The sequence below is a fragment of the Macaca fascicularis genome, chromosome 12 (genome assembly GCF_037993035.2).
Source record: "Macaca fascicularis isolate 582-1 chromosome 12, T2T-MFA8v1.1".
Classification (NCBI taxonomy): Eukaryota; Metazoa; Chordata; class Mammalia; order Primates; family Cercopithecidae; genus Macaca; species Macaca fascicularis.
This window is the reverse complement of record NC_088386.1, coordinates 66,051,223-66,072,386: the sequence shown is the minus strand read 5'-3', so window position 1 is coordinate 66,072,386 and position 21,164 is coordinate 66,051,223. Positions and strand designations below refer to the sequence as shown.

The 21,164-nt window shown below is 40.9% G+C and overlaps 1 protein-coding gene and 1 long non-coding RNA gene across 2 annotated transcripts in view; one reads left to right on the top strand and one right to left on the bottom strand.

The window, feature by feature from the left end:
* Positions 1 to 21,164, bottom strand: part of MYO3B (myosin IIIB) — a 491,510-nt gene that overhangs the window by 159,047 nt on the left and 311,299 nt on the right. The gene's annotated exons all lie outside the window — the stretch shown is intronic.
* The window catches only part of LOC135966547 (uncharacterized), a 60,346-nt gene that overhangs the window by 16,784 nt on the left and 22,398 nt on the right, over positions 1 to 21,164 (top strand). The gene's annotated exons all lie outside the window — the stretch shown is intronic.

Sequence of the window (21,164 nt, the reverse complement as noted above, 5' to 3'; positions counted from 1 at the left end):
ATATTTTCCTCACCCATCCAAGTTCACAGCTGAGGCCCCTAGAACAAGAGACGGATTAACAAGAGAAACACATACAAATTCATTTAATGTCAGTTTTAAGTGACACAGGAGCCTTCATGAGGAAATGAAAACCTGAAGAAACAATTAGACTTGTGTATTTCTATGCCAGCTTTGATGAAGAAGTAGATAATTGTGGAGAAACAGACTTGAAAAAAGAGTTTATTACCCTAATGGTAATTAACTGACAGAATTTAGCAAGACCTGTTTGTTCAGATTCTTCTCTGTGTACCTGTGTCTTCAGAGATAAGAATGTTCCTTTTCTTTGGGTATAGGAAGAGTAGCTTTCACATGTGGGTCTTATGAACTGCTTCGGGGCAGAAGGGCAGGAGAAGGTGAGAGTGACCTTACTGCCTCTGCTATTTTCTCAAATGTTACAGTGCCATATTTTGGGGTAGTGTGTCCTTAAGTCCATCGTTACCAAAAGGGCCTTTTCCTCCCCTTTCCTTTCTTCTCCTTTATTCTCCCTGTTTTTTAAAAATATAACTTGTTGAGGCACCAGGCATAGTGGCTCATTCCTATAATCCCAGTACTTTGAGAGGCCAAAGTGGGAAGATCACTTAAGCCCAGGAGTTCGAGACCAGCCTGGGCAACATGGTCAAATCCTATCTCTGCAAAAAATTTAAAAAATTAGCCAGGCATGGTGACATGTGTCTGTAGTCCCACCTACTTTGGAGGCTGAGGCAGGAGGATGGCTTAAGCCTGGAATCTGGGGCTGCGTGAGCCATGATCATACCACTGCACGCTAGCCTGGGTGACACAAGAAGATCTTGTCTCAAAATTTAAAAACATACATATATATAAATATTTATTATATATTATACATATAATATATATTATATATAACTTTTAAAATATATTATCCTTTTAGAAAATCTCACCTTAGTTTTTCTTTAGAAAACTTGCAAGGAGTTTTTTCTCTGCTCTTTGCTGCCATCTATAATTAAGTTCAACCCCTTGATAACTTTGAAATAAATTTAATTTCTTTGTCAAAGGATTTTCCTGCCATTCCTCAAATGAGACTAATCTGCTATTTTGAAATTACTTTTAAATATAGAGCTGTTTTTACTTCTTAAAATAATCACCAAAATGTGAAAGATATCCCTCCCCCCTGCCAAATATATCTATATCTTCCTGTTTACGGAAGAATACGGCTACCTAATCAGTACTTGACTCATTCAACTTTATCTTCCGGCTACAAGATTATTTTTCAAGTTAGGATATAAAGCTGAATTTTCTGGAAACATTTGCATTCAGAAACCCTGGGGCTGTTTCCAAGGCTATGAAAATCTGTTTCCACCTTTGGGGAGGAAGGGCAGTGCTCTCTGAACCTGAACAGTGGCCAAGACCAGATGATGCTAGATCATTTGGCAGAACCCAGGAACCAGCTCATAGCAGATATCTTCCGGAGCTAAGTGGGAGGAGGGACAGCCAGGAGTCAAGCTTAGACCTTTCTCTGGACAGTTCATGGCATCAGCACAGATTCTTCAGCCCCAGGTTCTCCAGGACTGTAGTTTTCGTTATGATTTCTCTGACTTGGCTTTGGCTACAGCAAAAAGATTGTGTCGTGGAGCACACAGGGATGGTGGGAATGGCTGGCAACTCTACTGTGGTGAGAAAAGGGGGGGTAAAATCAGGATTTCCTATACTTTTAGGACCAGCCATTTACAACACGGGCTCCACTGGCTTTAAGTAGCCCAGGCTTGCTTATGGTGAATGCTCAATGTTACTGGTGATTAAGTATTTAAATAATCTAATGAATGACCAGCACCTTGAAAGATATAAGAGGAGTGCAAGATATGTTCCAATTCACCAAAGATTTATACTTATTTTTCAGACATCTGTGGGGTTTTTTTTTTTTAAGCAACTGTTAGTTTCCAAATGGGCAGAATGTATCCTGAACACTAATATTAGAACTTAACTTTGGTTTTCAGTCCATCAACCAAAACATCTTAATTTATTATGATAATAATATTCATATCTAGCTTAGTTCAGAAAGAGATGGGTAACAGTACTGTATGTAAAGAGGTAGTTTTCAAAATATAGTGAAGAAACATATAAGTGACATATCTACAGTAATCAAGTAAGAAAAGCATAATGTATTTCCTTCATGGAATAATTTTGGATTCTACCAGGTACCACGGTGATAAATCACTTCGAGCTCCTGTGTACTTCAATGTAAAGGCTAAGCTGAAAGGACCAAGCCAAGAGGTTCATCAGGAAGGCAGAGTTTTCTGGAGAGATTCATTTTACGCCTTTCCTGAAGCAGCATGATGAGTTAATCAAGCAAAAGATATGCAACAGCAAAATAATCAATGTAAAAGTCTTGAGAATCTGCACACTCGAGGGTATTGCAAAAACCAGACTTCCCTGAGCTGCCTCTTCTAAGTAGAATTGATTTTACATATTGGAGTCTGAGCACTGAGTTCAGAGTCAGAAGATCTCTGTCTCTAACTGTGAGTGAGTCACTCACCTCTCTGTACCTAACTTTCCACAGGTGGGAATAGGAACCAGATAAGTGGTTCTTAACTCTTATCTTGAGTAGGGAGAAGGACATGGGGCTCAAGGCTCTATGAAAGTCTGGTAAAAGTTATACACATTCTATCTTGGAAAATGCTCTTAACACAACACATTGCATAAAATGTCAAGAAATCCACATAACTTATTCTTCTTTTTTCTACCTTTCTTTTTTTTTTTTTTCTTTTTGAGACACAGTTTTACTCTGTTGCCCAGGCTGGAGCACAGTAGTATGATCTGGGCTCACTGCAACCTCTGCCTCCCAGGTTCAAGCAATTCTCGTGCCTCAGCCTCCTGAGTAGCTGGGATTACAGGCATGCACCACCACACCTGGCTAACCTTTGTATTTTTAGTAGAGACGGGGTTTCGCCATGTTGGCCAGGCAGGTCTTGAACTCCTGACCCCAAGTGCTGGGATTACAGGTATGAGCCACCGCACCTGGCTCCACATAACTTCTGACAGCCCTCAAGGACCAAAGAGCACTTCCTGCTGCAGAACTTTATGGAAGACATAAATTTCCCAAGGCTTCATTTTATTAAAACATACAAGCTATCAAAATAGTATATATCCAGTTGAAAAATATCTCTATTCAAAAAATATCATTTCATTTTCTGTCTAAAATGTTTTGTTGCATGAAATGCAGGCTGTTCAAGGAAGAATTTTTAAATATAACAGGCAAAGCAGTTTGGGGAGTATTAGCAAAAGTAGCAGGCAACTAGAGATACCTTCTCCTGCATTTAAATTATGGAATCATAAACTGGAAGGATCTGGAAGATTCCAGGATATGTTTGTTTTATACCGCTGCATAACAAATTACTTCAGAATTTAATGCCTTAAAAACAGATATTTATCATCACACAGTTTCTGAGGGTCAGGAATTCAGGAGCAGCTTATTCCTGGCCCAGGGTCTCTCATGAGATTACAGTCAAGATGTCAGCCATGGCTGCAGTCATCTGAAAGCCTGACTGGCACTGGAGGATCCATTTCCAAGGTGACTCACTCACATGGCTGTTGGTGGAAAGATTCCGTTCCTCACTGGCTGTTGGCAGGAGGCCTCAGCTCCTTGCCACATGGGCCTCTCCAGGGGACTGATTGAGTCGCTTCATTAAATAGGAGATAGCTTCCCTCAGAACAAAGGGTCTCAGGGTCGGGGTGGGGGGCAGAGAGGGAGAGAAAGAAAAGAATTTGCAATGTGTTTTATGACCTAGGCTTAGAAGTGACATACTCTCGTTTCTTCTATATTCTTCTATTCCTTAGAAGTGAGTCACTAAGTCCAGATCACATTCAATGGGAGAAGAATGAAGGGGGGAATATCAAATAATTTGTAGACATATTTTAAAGCCACCACAAAAGATCTCTCAAGCTCATCAAGTCTTCTGGCTAGTAATGATAACAAAAACCACTCTTAATGATATAAAATGACTTGGGGCTGGGCACGGTGGCTCACGCCTATAATCCCAGCACTTTGGGAGGCCGAGACGGGTGGATCACGAGGTCAGGAGATTGAGACCATCCTGGCTAACATGGTGAAACCCCATCTCTACTAAAAATACAAAAAATTAGCTGGGCGTGGTGGTGGGCACCTGTAGTCCCAGCTACACAGGAGGCTGAGGCAGGAGAATGGCGTAAACCCGGGAGGCGGAGCTTGCAGTGAGCTGAGATGGTGCCACTGCACTCCAGCCTGGGCCACAGAGCGAGACTCCGTCTCAAAAAAAAAAAAAAAAAAAAAAAAAAAATGACTTATCCAAGATGACAGATTAAAAGACAGAGGCTAAAATTATTATCCAAGGTTACTGATGTCCAGGTCATTAATATTTTTAAACAACTGATAAGACTCCAGCTAATGAAGTTTAATTTTTGATGCAAGGGGAAAAAAAAAAAACAAGAAAGAATCAAGTTAAATGCTGCTTCTTGCCAGAAAAGAAAAGACTGATAAATTTGCCTACAGAAAAATAAAATTTTTCTACTTGAAAAAAATTGGAGATTTGGGAGGAATTGATCTCTTTTAGCTCTTTAGCTTTTGTTTGTTTAGATATAATGGGTTTTCCATGTTACACTTTATTACGCTCTTTATAGAGAGGCCCCAACAAAATGCTGTTGTTCGGAATGTAGACACATCCCTCATCAAATCAATGGTGGTTAATTTCTTGGCCTATTTAACTGATTTAACTTGAAGAGTATTACCTTTGAGGGTAGAAGGGAGCTTTCATTTCCCCACATTCTCCTTTCTTATGTTCTTTAGTGCAAATGAAGACAAATCTTTGGTAAGACAGAGTAGAGAAAGAGACTTTGTTAAATGCACCACAGTTGTCCCATGAGACCTGGTCCATGTCAGCAAAAACAAGGTTTGTGGTCTTTGCTCTGGCTCCACTCAGAAGAATGTGAAGGACATAAGTCTGAGAAATTGTAACGACCAAACATTGCTTCTCCAGGACAGAGCCAGAAACAAAGTCGATCAGGTCTCCAAGAACTTCCAGGCTTTCCGCCAGAGGAAGCAGGACCTTAAAGAGAAGACAGGTAGGAGAGACTGAGGGCACTATGGAGAAGGAGTAAAGAGGGAAGGTGGCCCTGGACTCCATTCAACATGAGCTCTGCATTTACTGAAAGACAACTTAATTATGGAGGAAAAGAAGTGTTTAGAAATTTTGGAATCTTTGTGTATTCCTGATCAGTTGTCGGATTATTTCTCAGGTTATTTTCTTTCCGGTAAAGAACTAGTACCTGACCTCTTTCAACACAACATGGGCAAAACTGAACTGAACTTATCAGACTTCAGACTCTACTACCACATGTTGAGAGCTACCACCTAGGCAGCTAGAATTTATAGGACAGAAAACTAGGAGAGAGCTAAAGAGAAAGAGATCTGTGGAGGATATCCTCAAGCATTCAGCAGAGTACTAACTGGGACATGCATACGAGGAAACTATCCAAGGCTGGAAAGAACCATCTGAGAGGATTAGAGGGAACAGTGCCTGGTGCTTACAAAGGGCTGGCAATACCAGCTGCTTATGCCAGCCTGACCAGTTGACCTCATAATTCATAGGACAATAGAGTACTCAGAAGGATCTTACTTCATAGTGAGGAAATATAAGTCATTAACACAGCTCTGGTTCTACCTAACAAATCTTTTTTTTTTTTTTTTTGGAGATGGAGTCTCATCTCTGTCTCCCAGGCTGAAGTGGTGCAATGGCGAGATCCAGCTCACTGCAGTCTCTGCCTACCAGGTTCAAGCGATTCTCCTGCCTCAGCTTTCTGAGTAACTGGGATTGCAGGCATGCACCACCACACCTCGCTACTTTTTGTATTTTTAGTAGAGACAGGGTTTTGCCACGTTGACCAGGCTGGTCTTGAACTCCTGACCTGAAGTGATCCGCCACCCCGGCCTTCCAAAGTGCTGACATGTGTACATGACACATTTACCATGATACGCCATATTCTGGTTCATAAAACATGATTTAATAAATTAAAAAATACATGGCCGGGTACGGTGGCTCGCGCCTGTAATTCCAGCACTTGGGGAGGCCGAGGTGGGTGGATCACGAGGTCAGGAGATCGAGACCATCCTGGCTAACACAGTGAAACCCTGTGTCTACTAAAAATACAGAAAAAATTAGCCGGGTGTGGTGGCAGGCACCTGTAGTCCCAGCTACTCAGGAGGCTGAGGCAGGAGAATGGAGTGAACCCGGGAGGTGGAGCTTGCAGTGAGCCCAGATTGCCATTGCACTCCAGCCTGGGCGACCAGAGTGAGACTCTGTCTCAAAAAAAAAAAAAAACAAAAAACCTATGTATGCCCATTCACAGAGATTCAGATTTAAATTGGTCTGGAATAGAGCTCAAGTATTATCTCAAAAAAATTAATTAATTAATTAAAAAATACTCAAGTCACACAAGTATGTTCTCTAGCCACAGTGGAATTAAATTAGAAATCAACAACAGAAAGATATCTGGAAAATTCCCAAATATTTATGAAGGGACTTCTAAATTACCCAGAGGCCAGAGAAAAAATCAAAAAGGAAATTGGAAAGTACTTTAAATTAAATAAAAATGAAAATACAATGTGTCAAGGTATCTAGAAATGTGCAGTGTTAAAAACTTACCAGAAAAGAAGAATGGTCTCAAATACATGACCTCACCTCCACCATAAGAAATTAGAAAAAGAAGAGCAAATTAAACCCAAAGTAAGCAGAATAAAGGAAATAATAAAGATCAAAGTAGAAGTCAATGAAATAGAAAATAGGAAAGCAATTGATGAAACCAAAGGCTGGTTTTCTGAGAAAGTTAATAAAACTGGTAAACCTCTAGCCATACAGATCAGAAAAAAAGAAAGGAAAAGAAGAAACAAATTACCAATACCAGGTATGAGATTGGTGATATCCTAGTTTCTACACATATTAAAAGAATAGTCAGGAAAATATTATGAATGACTTCATGCCATACCATAAGCTAAAGAGAAAAAGCATATGATCCTAATAAATGAAAAAAAGCATTTGACAACATCCAACATCTAATTCTTAAGAAAAATTTAAAAAAATTGGCGGGGTGCGGTGGCTCAAGCCTGTAATCCCAGCACTTTGGGAGGCTGAGATGGGTGGATCATGAGGTCAGGAGATTGAGACTATCCTGGCTAACACGATGAAACCCCGTCTGTACTAAAAGTACAAAAAATTAGCTGGGCGTGGTGGTGGGCGCCTATAGTCCCAGCTACTCGGGAGGCTGAGGCAGGAGAATGGCATGAACCCAGGAGGTAGAGCTTGCAGTGAGTCGAGATCACGCCACTGCACTCCAGCCTGGGCAATAGTGCAAGACTCCATCTCAAAAAAAAAAAAAAAAAACAAACAAAAAAGAAAAGAAACTGAAAATGAAAAAATATATTCATAATAGCATTTTAATGTAAAATAAATAGGGATAAATCTGACAATGTGCAAGACCTATACACTGAAAACTACAAAACATTGGCTAAAAAAATCTAAAGAAGACCTAAATAAATGGAGAGAGATATCATGTTTATAGGTCAGAAGAATTCATATTGTTATTACTTAAGTAAAGCAGATTACCCTCTATAATGTGGGTGGCCATCATAAAATTAGCTGAAGGCCTTAAGGGAAAAGACTGAAGTCCCGTGACGAGGAAGAAATGGGATTCTGTCTCTAGACTTTACTGAGTCTACATCACACACACACACACACACACACTACTGGTTTTGTTTCTCTGGAGAACCCTGATTGCTCTCATGTAGGTAAACTGAGGACACAGAGCCAACCTTGGTGATAAACTTACAATATTGCGAAAGGTAGAGGTAAGTTCTGTGCAAAACCATAAATGGTAGAAGGTTGTTTTTAGTGACTTCCTTCCCTATCATTTCTGTTCTCTTTGTTCACTGACTGCCCAAGTTCCCCACAGATTTGGGGGCTTCTACACCGCACACTGGGGATCTAGGACACCTCAATCTCATTGTTCCTCCTCACACTCACAAACGGATCTTCCCTGCCCTGTGTCAAAACTCTCTATGTCTGGGCATTCCCACAGGGCTGTCTGTGCAAGGGACTGGCTGGCTCCTTTAGTAAACATTTAGATCCTGAGGGGGAACTTAAAATCATTGATAAAAACTCTTTCTTTCTACAGAGGAGAAAGCCAGAGAGAAGGCAATTGGCCCAAGATGAGAAATTTAATAAGTGGAAGATCTGAGGCTTACCCAGGTCTTTTAATTCAGGCTTCTCTACACTTATCAAACCTTCCTAGCTCTTCCTGTGTGCACCTGGTATCTTTGACTCTCTAGCAGGGACTTTTGATGCTCCAGCACCTTTAATATCAGGCTTTTGACTTAAAGTGTTGATTTCTTCTATCTGAGTACCAGCTGTCTGGTTGTCCTTAACATACATGTGAGGGATGCAAAGAATATTCTTTTTTTTTTTTTTTTTGAGACGGAGTCTCGCTCTGTCGCCCAGGCTGGAGTGCGGTGGCACCATCTCAGCTCACTGCAAGCTCCGCCTCCCGGGTTTACACCATTCTCCTGCCTCAGCCTCCGGAGTAGCTGGGACTACAGGCGCCCGCCACCTCGCCCGGCTAGTTTTTTGTATTTTTTTTAGTAGAGACAGGGTTTCACTGTGTTAGCCAGGATGGTCTCGATTTCCTGACCTCGTGATCCGCCCGTCTCGGCCTCCCAAAGTGCTGGGATTACAGGCTTGAGCCACCGCGCCCGGCCCAAAGAATATTCTATTGGATTAGTATATCAGTAAGGTGCTTCTGTTTCAGTAGAAAGCTATATACATTGTCTTTAAAATGCCTTTCTGGGTTATCAGATTATTGGAGTCCTGTTCATCCCCTTTGAGCCATTTTGCAACTCTTTCTAAATTCCAACTAATAAATAGATATGTAAATTCTGTCCAGCCTGATAATGATTCTAACTGACTTCCTCCCCACTGCAGAAAACCAGTTTTATCTCCATTTGCAATTCATCCCAACATTCTTTTATTTCATATAAGCTATGCTATTTTGACTCTTCCTTTGAACTGATTATAACATCTGCCTAGTTCCCTCATAACATGTGAATAAAATAAATTCTTTTTAACACATTCATCTTTATTTCTGTATGCCAGTCATGATTTTATCTTCTTCTGAAAATTTTTTTTAAATAAGGGAAAGGAAGAAGTACAGAAATCTAGGCTATAGATCCCGGTTTGACACAAAGGTACACACACAAATGGGCAAGTTTTGAGGTAGGAAGTCTTCACACCTGGGTAGACCTAATGCTACCAAGCAATCCTAAAAGGCATACCTAGTAGGCACAAAACAAAAAAACAAAAAAGAAACAAAAAAAAAAACCACACTGCCACTTTTCTACTTACAATCTTTGAAGTGGAAAATACTCGTGGAATATGTTCATGTTGGACTTTACCAAGAAAGTCAAACTATTTCCCAAAGAGATTACACCAATTTATATCCTCACCACTAGAATATGAGAGTCCCATTTCTCTCTAACTGTGACAATCTTGGAATTAACAGACTTATTGGCTACTGCCAAAATAGGTATAACATGGTGTTGAATTGTGGTTTTAATTTGTATTTCCTTGATTAAAAAGGCTGGGCTTTTCCTTTTGTTTTCAATGATGTTCTCTCACAATGAACAATGAATTTTATTTCTCTATTTTTTCCTCATGGTTACTCTTACTCCTGGAAGGGAGAGGAGAAAGAAGAATCACCATTTTAGATAAAAATTATATTAGTGTGGGAGATTGCTTACATTTTTTATTTGCACCTCTCATTTTGGTCATTCTGCTCCTGCATTTTTGCACTAGGGAAGGATTTGTATGTTTTAAAGATGGCTTTGAAATCCTAACCTATAATGAATGAGCTCTGCTTTGATTCATCCCTCCAATTGAGTTTTGCACTCAAAGGCATATGAAACATCTGCACCCAGCTTGGAGATTTGTACAACCCTAAGTCAATGTGAAAATGTATCTCAAGGCTAATTATACAGACTGAAACTTTTTTTATTTCTCAAGACTTTAAACGAAGTCCTTCTTTTAGAATGGGTCATTCACTCTGTATAGTTTTAGGGCTTTGGTATAACCATGCTGTCACCATTCACCATTTTGTAAATCAAATTGGTTTTTCCTCTCTATTAAATAAAACTTTACGTAGGATCTACTGATGTATCAGGCATGGACAGAAGTGCTGAATGATATGAGTAGGCAATGCACACAATTTCCCTGCCCTCATGAAGCTTTATATTCTAGTAGGGAAGACAAACATAAACAAAAATATGAAGGACATCATTTTGGATAAGGATAAGAATAAAAAATCAGTGTGGGAGGGTAGGTGAGTATTCTTTGGGGGTATATTTTGGCAGGCAGCCTTAAGCAAATAGGATAGTGATGAAACTCAAGCCATGTCATATGAGAAACTGATGAAGAGGCTGGGAACATGGAGCTTAAAAACAAAAAGACTTAGCAGGGTCTCTTAAACAGTCATATGCAGACCACCTGCATCAGAATCACCTGGAGATTTAATGAAAGATATGGATTCCTGGGCCACACTCCAGACAAAGAATCAGAATCTCTGGGGCTGGGCCTTGGGAGTCTATATTTTAATAAACTCCTACAGCGATATTGAGTACTAAAGTTTGAGAACCACTGACTTAAGGGAACATGATAATTGACTGCCATCAAGTAGAGAAGGGAGATGATTTGTTCAGTAAAGCCCAGAGGGTAGAACTGGGGTAGATGCTTAGAAGCTTCTGAAGGATGGTTTCTTATGGTCAGGGTTATGAAGGACATGATGGTGATCAGATATCTCGACACATGGAATGGGCTACTTCAGGAACTAGGGAGTGAATTCGTAAACCGTGAATCTGTTCAATGGGACACTAGTTGATGAGGTCAAGAATGCTACTGACGAAAGCCTAGCCAGGTAGTTGGACTGGGCGACCCTTCAAGATTCCTTCTAACAAAGATTCTAGGTTGACTTCTCTCTTGGTTAAAAAGAATGGATTTTGTGATTTTTAAAATAGGTGTTTATCATTGATCCAATACTGTCACTGTGACAAATCTTCAGTTATTGTCTTATGTTTGGATAATAAGTTGGAAGCCTCCTAAAATATCCCTAGATAATCTATTAAGGACTTTAAAACCTCAACTATGATCTCTTTCACAGGATAGTTTCCCCAGCATACACCTAGAACAGTGGCTGTCAGTGTAGTGTTCGCATCAGCAGCTGCAGCATGACCTGGAAACTTGTTAAAAAATGCATTCTCTCTTCTCTCACTCTCTCTCCCTCTCTCTCTCTCACTGAATCAGAAACTCTGGGGGTGAGACCCACCAATCTGCATTTTAGCTTGCCCTCTAGGAGTTTCTGCTGTGTGAGAAGGCTGGAGAACCACTGACTTAGAGAAATAGAATCCCAGGGAAATTAAGTGACTTGTCTCCAGTGACAGAGTTTATTTATATAAAGAAACTGGCTTCCAAGTCTCTCCATCATCTTTTCTCTTCGTTAGGCTTAAATGACTTACAGAGTCTCTGGAGCACATCATTTTCTCTTGGAAAAGGTCAACTGCTCAGAATCTACCCTAAATAAATCCTCACACATGTTTAATATTTAGGATTGTTTATTGAGCACTGCTAGCAAACAATTGGAAACAATTTTGGTATCCACCAGTAGAGAAACAGCTAAATAAATATCATGAATTTCAATGAGGGGGTTGAAAGGAATTTGTTAGAGCTATGGAACAACATGGTTTTTATCTCTCACATGTATTAAGTAGAAAAGCAAGTTGCCAAATGGTATTCAAAGTGTGGTTCACAAGCGAAAAGTGCAAATTCCTCTTCCTCTAACTCTCTGTGTGTTTGTGTGTGTTTGTGTGTGTGTGTGTGTGTGTGTCCTGAAAGGACAAAACTACTAAAGCAGGCCGGGCGCGGTGGCTCAAGCCTGTAATCCCAGCACTTTGGGAGGTCGAGACAGGCCGATCACAAGGTCAGGAGATCGAGACCATCCTGGGTAACCCAGTGAAACCCCGTCTCTACTAAAAATTACAAAAAACTAGCTGGGTAAGGTGGCGGGCGCCTGTAGTCCCAGCTACTCGGGAGGCTGAGGCAGGAGAATGGCGTAAACTTGGCAGGCGGAACTTGCAGTGAGCTGAGATCCAGCTACTGCACTCCAGCCTGGGAGACAGAGAGAGACTCCGTCTCAAAAAAAAACACAAAAAACTACTAAAGTTACTTTAGAGAGGGGACATCGTTGGGCAGATGCTGGGAAATGGAATTAGTGATATGGAAAATAAATTTTAGCTTTATATGTAATACTTAAAAATTTTAGAAGAAAGGGTGCTCATACATTATTTTTATAATTAAAAAGTGACTTCAAACATTGGGTAAAAATTGTTATGGTTTTATTGTAATGGGCCCAAATCCTGGTCAAGGAATTGTGAATATACAGATTTGATCAATATTACTTGCATCTAAGTAGAAATGCCCCCAGTCATATGGCAAAGAAATAAATGCTTTTCCCATTTTAAAATATTTCTAGAAGGACCCTCAATCTATATCAATGACCACCCAGACTGTCTGCTCAGAGACCCAAAATACTAGACAATTATCTGAACAATTCAATCCATATAAATAATTTTCTCTTATGTAGATAATAGAGGTAGCAGAACTATTTTGGATTCGATAATTTGATAATTACCCCCAATTGCCCATTTCCCTTTGTGTGTATAAAAATTCAGATTTAGTTTAAATTCTATCTTATATTTACCATAATCCCTGTTACTTTAATTTTTTCCCTTCATGTTTGGCCTTGAGTAAAGAGAGAGAACAGCTGGCCACCATCTGCTGCCTTAAAAAAAGCCATATATTCATTACATCCTTAGACTCCTAAATTTGGGCCTTGGGTTAAGAAATTGCACTAATCTGTGCTATTAGATTGAAAAGGTCCTGAAATTGTAGATTCCTTCTTTCTAATGCAGTATTACTATAGATAGCACTTAGCATACAACAGGTGCTTAATAAATGTTTCTGATACTGCTGCTGCTGCCTCCTCATAAACTTTGAGAGGCCCCTAAAGGGGAAAAATCACAATGACACTGGGAATTGGAAATTGAGGCTGGATTTGCTCAAATTAATTTGTAATAAAAGCTTAAGTTTAAACTGATTATTTACAATTAGAAAAATTATTAATGTATTTTTTCTGATTGAACTCTACAGATTGATTTCACAGTGAATATTCAGATGTGTTCAACCATCTGTATGTATTTATTTTGAGGATGGTGGGGATTTCACACCCTGACTCCATCACCCACATACTCTCTGTGTAACTTTGAGCTAGTTTCCTCATTTGTAAAACCAGAATAAATACCATCTATCTGGGGGACTACTACCAGTGTTAAGTGAGATGATATATGTAAAACTCTAGCATGAAGCCCACCACAAGTAGGTTCTCAATAAATGTCCATCTCTGTCTTCTTCTAAGAAAAATCTGTTTTTCTCTTCCCCTACCCAAACGTGTGAAGAAACATAGTTAGCAATCTTTTCTCTAAGTCATCCCTAAACCATCGTGCTAGGGGTAGGCAGATATTTACTATAAGCAGCTAGAGCATGCTATACCAGTAATGGTTAAGAGGACAACTGCTCAGCTGACGGACTGGGTAGTGTTCTCCTGGAGCACCACGTTGGGAGGGATTCCAAGGCCACATTGAGGCTGTGAAGAAAACATGCCTTGACTGAAGAGCCGGGTCTGCGGCTAGGGCTGAAGAGTGAAGTTGTCTTCATACCCATGTATTTGCCATCCCCATGCCAGGAGGTTTCCTCACACTCTCCTTCCTCCTTTTCTCCTCTTCCCCCTTTTCTCCATGTTGTTATTTTCTTCATTCCTTTTTCTTTTTGCTGCTTCATTGTTATTATCTAACATAAGTTAGCCCCACTGATATTTGTTTTAAAGAATCTCCAAGCAAGGAGTTTTAATTCAGCCATTGATTTCCAGAGTAACCTGGCCAAGCAAATCCAAATGTTCAGATATTATTTAACGCCTCATAATGTCTTTCTTCTTGTTTTCCTTTATTATGTCTTCTTTCCTACAACTGAATTAATTCATGAGGTTGCTTATAACACAGAACATTTGGAAAATCAGGAAAGATAGCCTGGACTTATTATTCTGCCACCATTCAGTATTTTGGAGAACAGTGAGATCAATATTAATTCTTGCCTCCACTTTTTCAAATCACCACTACAAATTCCTGGCTAAATCTGCAGAGCTATCAACTACAGAAATGGTTTTTCTAATTGACTATGTGAAAAGCCGCTGCCAGCAGCGTGGGCTCCATGAAAAAGGCAGGGCTTAAAAGAATTACTTTTGGGATACTGTCCCAATTGCCTGAGGCAACTAAGAAAGGGTCCTCAGCCCACAATGCCAATTTGAACCCATCTTGCCCCATAAGAATGAGTAGAGGTGGTCACAGAAGTTCTCGTTAGCCGATAACATTCTGGAGAGACTGAGATTGCCTATCCCTAGAGCTACCTTGGGGAAGTGATTTCACCTCTATTGCCTCAGACTCTGTAAATTTGATCTGAAAATAAAGATCTGTAAATGAGAAAGTTGGAACAAGCCATCTCTTAGAGTCTTTCAGTGATATTGTAAAAGACATTTTAAGAAAGTTTTTTGTTTACTGCACTAACCAAGTGTATTAGTCTGCTTTCACACTGCTGATAAAGACATACCGGAGACTGGGCAATTTACAAAAGAAAGAGGTTTAATTGAACTTACAGTTCCACATGGCTGGGGAGGCCTCACAATCATGGCAGAAGGCAAGGAGGAGCAAGTCACATCTTAAGTGGATGGCGGCAGGCAAAGAGAGAGCTTGGGCCGGGCACTGTGGCTCATGCCTATAACCCCAGCACTTTGGGAGGCCAAGGCAGGCAGATCACCGGAGGTCAGGAGTTCAAGATCAGCCTGGCCAACACGGTGAAACCCTGTCTCTACTAAAAATACAAAAATTAGTCAGGTGTGGTGGCGCACGCCTGTAATCCCAGCTACTCAGGAGGCTGAGGCAGGAGAATCACTTGAATTTGGAGGGAGAGGTTGCAGTGAGCAACTCCACTGCACTCCAGCCTGGGTGACAGAGTGAGACCCTGTCTCAAAAAAAAAAAAAAAGAACTTGTGCAGGAAAACTCCCCTTTTTAAATCATCAGATCTCCCAAGAGTTATTCACTATCAGGAGAACAGCAAGGGAAAGATCTGCCCCCATGATTCAATTACCTCCCACTGCATTCCTCCCACAACACATGGGAATTCAAGATGAGATCTGGGTGGGGACACAACCAAACCATATCACCAAGGTTATAACACTGGTAATGTAAGGATTAAGAAGAGAAAAGAAGTCATTCAAGGTTTCACCTCCCTAATACTCTAATACATAAACTACCTAAAAGGCACCGACACGCCCAGTTGGAAAGCAGGTAGCAACTCACCCTCTCAACTAAACAAAGAAAAGCAGATGGAAATGATAGTACGCAAGGACAGCAATGTTAAAGGCCCTCCCAGAGAAGCCACCATGCCACTTCTGCCCCTAGAAGGTAGATGTGGAGACTTCACACAAGCATGAAATATATTTTACTCACAATGTTGAAGCTGTCATCCTCCCTAACTATGTCTTAACAGGTTCCTTACACCACGTAAATTAATTTCCCTGGAATATTTGTCTTTACTTTTTAAAATTTAAAAAAATTTTTTTGAAACAATCTCACTCTGTCACCCAGGCTGGAGTGCAGTGGCACAATCACAGCTCACTGCAGCCTTTACCTCCGAGGCTCAAGCAATCCTCTCACTTCAGCCGCCAAGTAGCTAGGACCACAGGCATGTGCCACCACACTCTGCTCATTTTTGTATTTTAGGGTTTTGCCATGTAGCCAAGGCAGGTCTCAAACTACTGGGCTCAAGTGATCCACCCACCTCGGCCTCCTGGGGTTACAGTCGTGAGCCACTGCATCTAGCAATTTCCAGGTCTTGAGGATGCTGTTCACTTTGCTGTGGATGTACTAGCTTACCTGGATGACACATTAATATCTGTTTATATCAGACTCTCATCTATGTAGTTATAGGTGAAAAGAAAAGAAATCTAATGATGTCCTGGAGGATTTCTGTTTTCTTGTTCCTTATTCACTGTTGTCTATCCAGAGAAAAAAGCAGAAGCTTTTACTCATTGAAAATTGAAGTTTGACATTCAGCCTGTCTCGAGATGTCTGGGTTCTTCTGTGCTGTTGATTTCTCTAAATACTATCTTGTGAGTAGGCACTAACCTTAGGGCTTAATAAGGGAATATGGTGGACCATGTTCTCACAGGTGAACTTTTCACAACGTTAACTGATGATATTCAGTTCACTTTGCGAGAGTTAAAGAATGTGTTGTAGGCTTAAAACTGCAAACACGCTGTTGTGGGAAAAACTCTCAAATGATGTTTTTCTTCTGCTGTCACACCAAAAAACACTCAACAACACTAAGACTTCCATGACCAAATGTGTGTGAGTTTTTCCCCACCACAAGCAAGCAGTTAATTCTGCAGCAGATACCAACTGGGCATCCTTCAAATCAATTTGGACATTGTCCACCTGGAGATAGTGTCAGATCCCACTGTTTGAGGGCTCAGTCCCCAAGACTAACCACTCCCCACCCCCCAATGCCAGTCACAAGTCTGGGCCTTCGAAACTTCTCACTGACCAGCTTCAAGCTGGGGTTCCCATGACACCCTCTTTGGGTTCAATTAATTTGCTGGAGCAACTCTTAGAACTTAGGGAAACACATTTACAAGTTTATTATAAAGGATATTGCAAAGGATACAGATAAAGAGATGAGTAGGACAAGTGACGGGGGAAAGGGCGCAGAGCTTCCACGCCTTGCTTGGGCATGCCACCCTCCAGGAACTTCCATGTGTTCAACCATGCAGAATCCAAACCTCTTGGGTTATCACGGAAGCTTCATGACTTCAGCATTCTTTCCCCTACTATACATGATGGGACCCTCTCTGGGGAGGGTCTTAGGACCCACAATCAGAAAGGGGAAGATGAAAGTCTTGCCTTGGGGCATGTGAAAGGAGGGCAGAAGGATTCTGTTTCCCGAGGCCTGACACATCCAACATTGTAAACAAAAGACTGTAGCCGGGCGCGGTGGCTCAAGCCTGTAATCCCAGCACTTTGGGAGGCCGAGACGGGCGGATCACGAGGCCAGGAGATCGAGAGACGATCCCGGCTAACACGGTGAAACCCCGTCTCTACTAAAAAATACAAAAAAACTAGCCGGGCGAGGTGGCGGGCGCCTGTAGTCCCAGCTACTCGGGAGGCTGAGGCAGGAGAATGGCGTAAACCCGGGAGGCGGAGCTTGCAGTGAGCTGAGATCCGGCCACTGCACTCCAGCCTGCGTGACAGAGCGAGACTCCGTCTCAAAAAAAAAAAAAAAAAAAAAAGACTGTAATAAGGGTTATGGGAGTTACGAGCCAGGAACCATGCTGAAAACCTCTCTCTCTGCCTATAAATAAATATATATATGTGTGTGGTGTTATTAGATATAGATACGTATATATGTATATAATATATACATATATAACATATATAATATATATTATATACATATACGTGTATATATTAAACCTATGTATGTATATGTATATTAATATGTATACACACATATGTGTATATGTATATTATATACACATAATCTATATATGTGTGTATATATATTAAACCTATATATAATAGGTGTTATATATGTGTATATATAATACTTATATGTTTATATATAGTGGATATATAAAACCTATATATTCATATATAAATATATAAAAATACACCTCTATTATATAGATGTATGTATATATAAAAAAAGTACACTATACATAGATTTTTAAAATATATGTGTATATTTTATCCCAACTCCTGAGTAGCTGGGACTACAGGCGCCCGCCACCGCGCCCAGCTAATTTTTTGTATTTTTAGTAGAGACGGGGTTTCATTGTGTTAGCCAGGATGGTCTCGATCTCCTGACCTTGTGATCCGCCCGCCTTGGCCTCCCAAAGTGCTGGGATTACAGGCGTGAGCCACCGCGCCCGGCCTTTTTTTTTTGAGATGGAGTCTCGCTCTGTTGCCCAGCGTGGAGTGCAGTGGCATGATCTTGGCTCACTGCAAGCTCCACCTCCTGGGTTCACGCCATTCTCCTGCCTCAGCTTCCCGAGTAGCTGGGACTACAGGCGCCTGCCACCACGCCTGCCTAATTTTTTTTTTTTTTGTATTTTTAGTAGAGATAGGGTTTCACTGTGTTAGCCAAGCCTATATATTTATATATTTTAAATATATACACACACATCTATATAATAGATACACAATTATCTATATAATAGATACACATTTATATATAAATATATAGGTTTTATATACATACACACATATATAATATATATATTTATATACATACACACATATCTAATATATATTTTTAAATTATTTTTTATTTATTTATTTTTTTGAGACAGAGTCTCACTCTGTTGCCCAGGCTGGAGTGCAGTGGCATGATCTTGGCTCACTGCAACCTCTGCCTCCTGGGTTCAAGTGATTTTCCTGCCTCAGACTCCCCAGTAGCTGAGATTACAGGCATGCACGACCACGCCCAGCTAATTTTCATAGTATTAGTAGAGACAGGGTTTTACCATGTTGGCCAGGCTAGTCTTGAACTCCTGACCCTGGGTGATCCACCTGCCTCGGCCTCCCAAAGTGCTGGGATTACAGGCATGAGCCACCATGTCCAGCCATAATATATATTTGTATATAGGTTTTTAAAATATATATACACATATATGTAATAACACCTATTTTATATATATAGGTTTAGTGTGTGTGTGTATATATATATACACATGCATATGTGTGTATATATATACCTATCTATGGGCCAGGCATGGTGGCTCACGCTTGTAATCTTAACATTTTGGGAGGCCAAGGCAGGCAGATTACCTGAGGTCAAGAGTTCAAGATCAGCCTGGCCAACATGGTGAAACCCTGTCTCTACCAAAAATACAAAAAATTAGCTGGGTGTAGTGGTGCTCGCCTGTAGTCCCAGTTACTCAGGGAGGCTGAGGCAGGACAATCACTTGAACCCGGGAGGTGGAGGTTGTAGTGAGCTGAGATCACACTACTGTATTCCAGCCTAGGCGACAGAGTGACACTCCATCTCAAAAGAAAAACCAAAAAAAAACCAACTGTGTGTATGTGTGTGTATGTATGTGTGTGTGTGTGTGTGTGTGTGTATATATATAAAAAATGTATAATAACACCCCTCACACCTTCTCCAAGGCCATGGAATTAGAAGATTCTCAGGATCTCACCTGCTTCTAGTCAGGCACTTCTGCACTTTCTGACTCTTAAATGAGGTAGTAAGGAACTCAAAATATTTACTTAATATTCATTCAGCCCCATTCTTTCTTTTTTTTTTTTTTCTTTTTTTTCTTTTTTTTTTTTCTTTTTGAGGTAGAGTTACACTCTTGTCGCCCAGGCTGGAGTGCAATGGCGCAATCTCAGCTCACTGCAACCTCCACCTCCCAGGTTCAAGCAATTCTCCTGTCTCAGCCTCCTGAGTAGCTGGGATTTCAGGCATGCACCAACACACCCAGCTAATTTTGTATTTTTAGTAGAGACAGGGTTTCTCCATGTTGGTCAGGCTGGTCTCCAACTCCTGATCTCAGGTGATCCGCCTGCCTCGGCCTCCCAAAGTGCTGGGATTACAGGCAGGAGCCACCGAGCCTGGCCTTTTCAGCCCCTATTCTTTCAATCAATTAATTAAATTAATTAGATTTATTCTCTGAGAGAAACATGATTAACTGTCTCCCCCATTTCCACACTCACTTCTCCCTGGCTAAATGAACACCAGTTTTTTTCTGGGTGACAATGTGCCCCAGTCCTGTTCTCCACTTTCTAAGCCTCTCCCCACAGCTAGGAATGGTCATGGGACCCAGGTCAGGTCAATGAGGTATATGTAAAATGGATTCTGAAAAGATTTTTTCTTTCCTGATAAAAAAGGTAGAGATGTGGCTGCCTTAGCCATTCATCCTGCTCCTTTTTTCCTGCCTTCAATGTAGACATGATAGTTGGAGGGGCAGCAGCCATCTTGTGACTATGACACTATAAGCCAACTCACACACTAAAGATGGTCAAAAGGGATGAAAGAAGGTCAGAAGGTGTCCAGGTCTCTGATGACATCATTGAACAGCAGAACTAATGCTAGAAACAGCTTACCTCTCAACTTCTTTTTTATGTGAGAAGAAATAAACAAACCTATTTGCCAGTGGTTCTCAACTTGGGTGAATCCCCCCTCCCCCTCCAGGAGACATTTGACAACATCTAGAGATACCTTTGATTGTCACAACTGCTGGGGGTGCAGGTGTTGGTATCTAGTATGCAGAATCTAGAAAGACGCTACTAAACATCTTATAAGGCACAGGACAGCTCACAACAAAGAATTATCTGGTCCAAAATGTCAACAACATAGAGGTTGAGAAACTCTGGCTTAAGCCACTAAGAATGTTTATTTGCTATTCACAGTCAAACGTATTCCTGATTAATAGAGTCCTTCATTCAGGAAACACTGGACACACACAATGAGCCAGAAACTATAATATGTGAAGTGCTAGGGATACAAAAATGAGTAAGATCCACTCCATCCCTGTAAAATTCACAGTCTTGTGGAGCAGACAGACATGTTAAGATAAAAATAAGACTATATGTTCTAATACACAGATATCAACACCCAGTTGTGGGAGCACAGAGGATGGAGCAACCGCTAGTTTGGCAGAGTCCAGGCAGGCTTCATAGAGAAGGTGCCTGGGCTGGGGATTAAAAGGTGAAGAGAAGACTGCCAGATGAAGAGGCTTTCCATCAGTGAAGAGAAGGCACAAAGGCTGACCATCATGCATAGGACTGGAGGGCCTGGTGGGGAAAAATGAGAATAGTCAGTTGAGACCAGTCATGGAAAGCTTTGTGTTCTGCGGTAGGCAGGCCTAGGCAAACCTACCCCCAGAGGTCCAAGGAAGCTGAGAGGCCAAAGAAAGAGGCCAACATATCCAG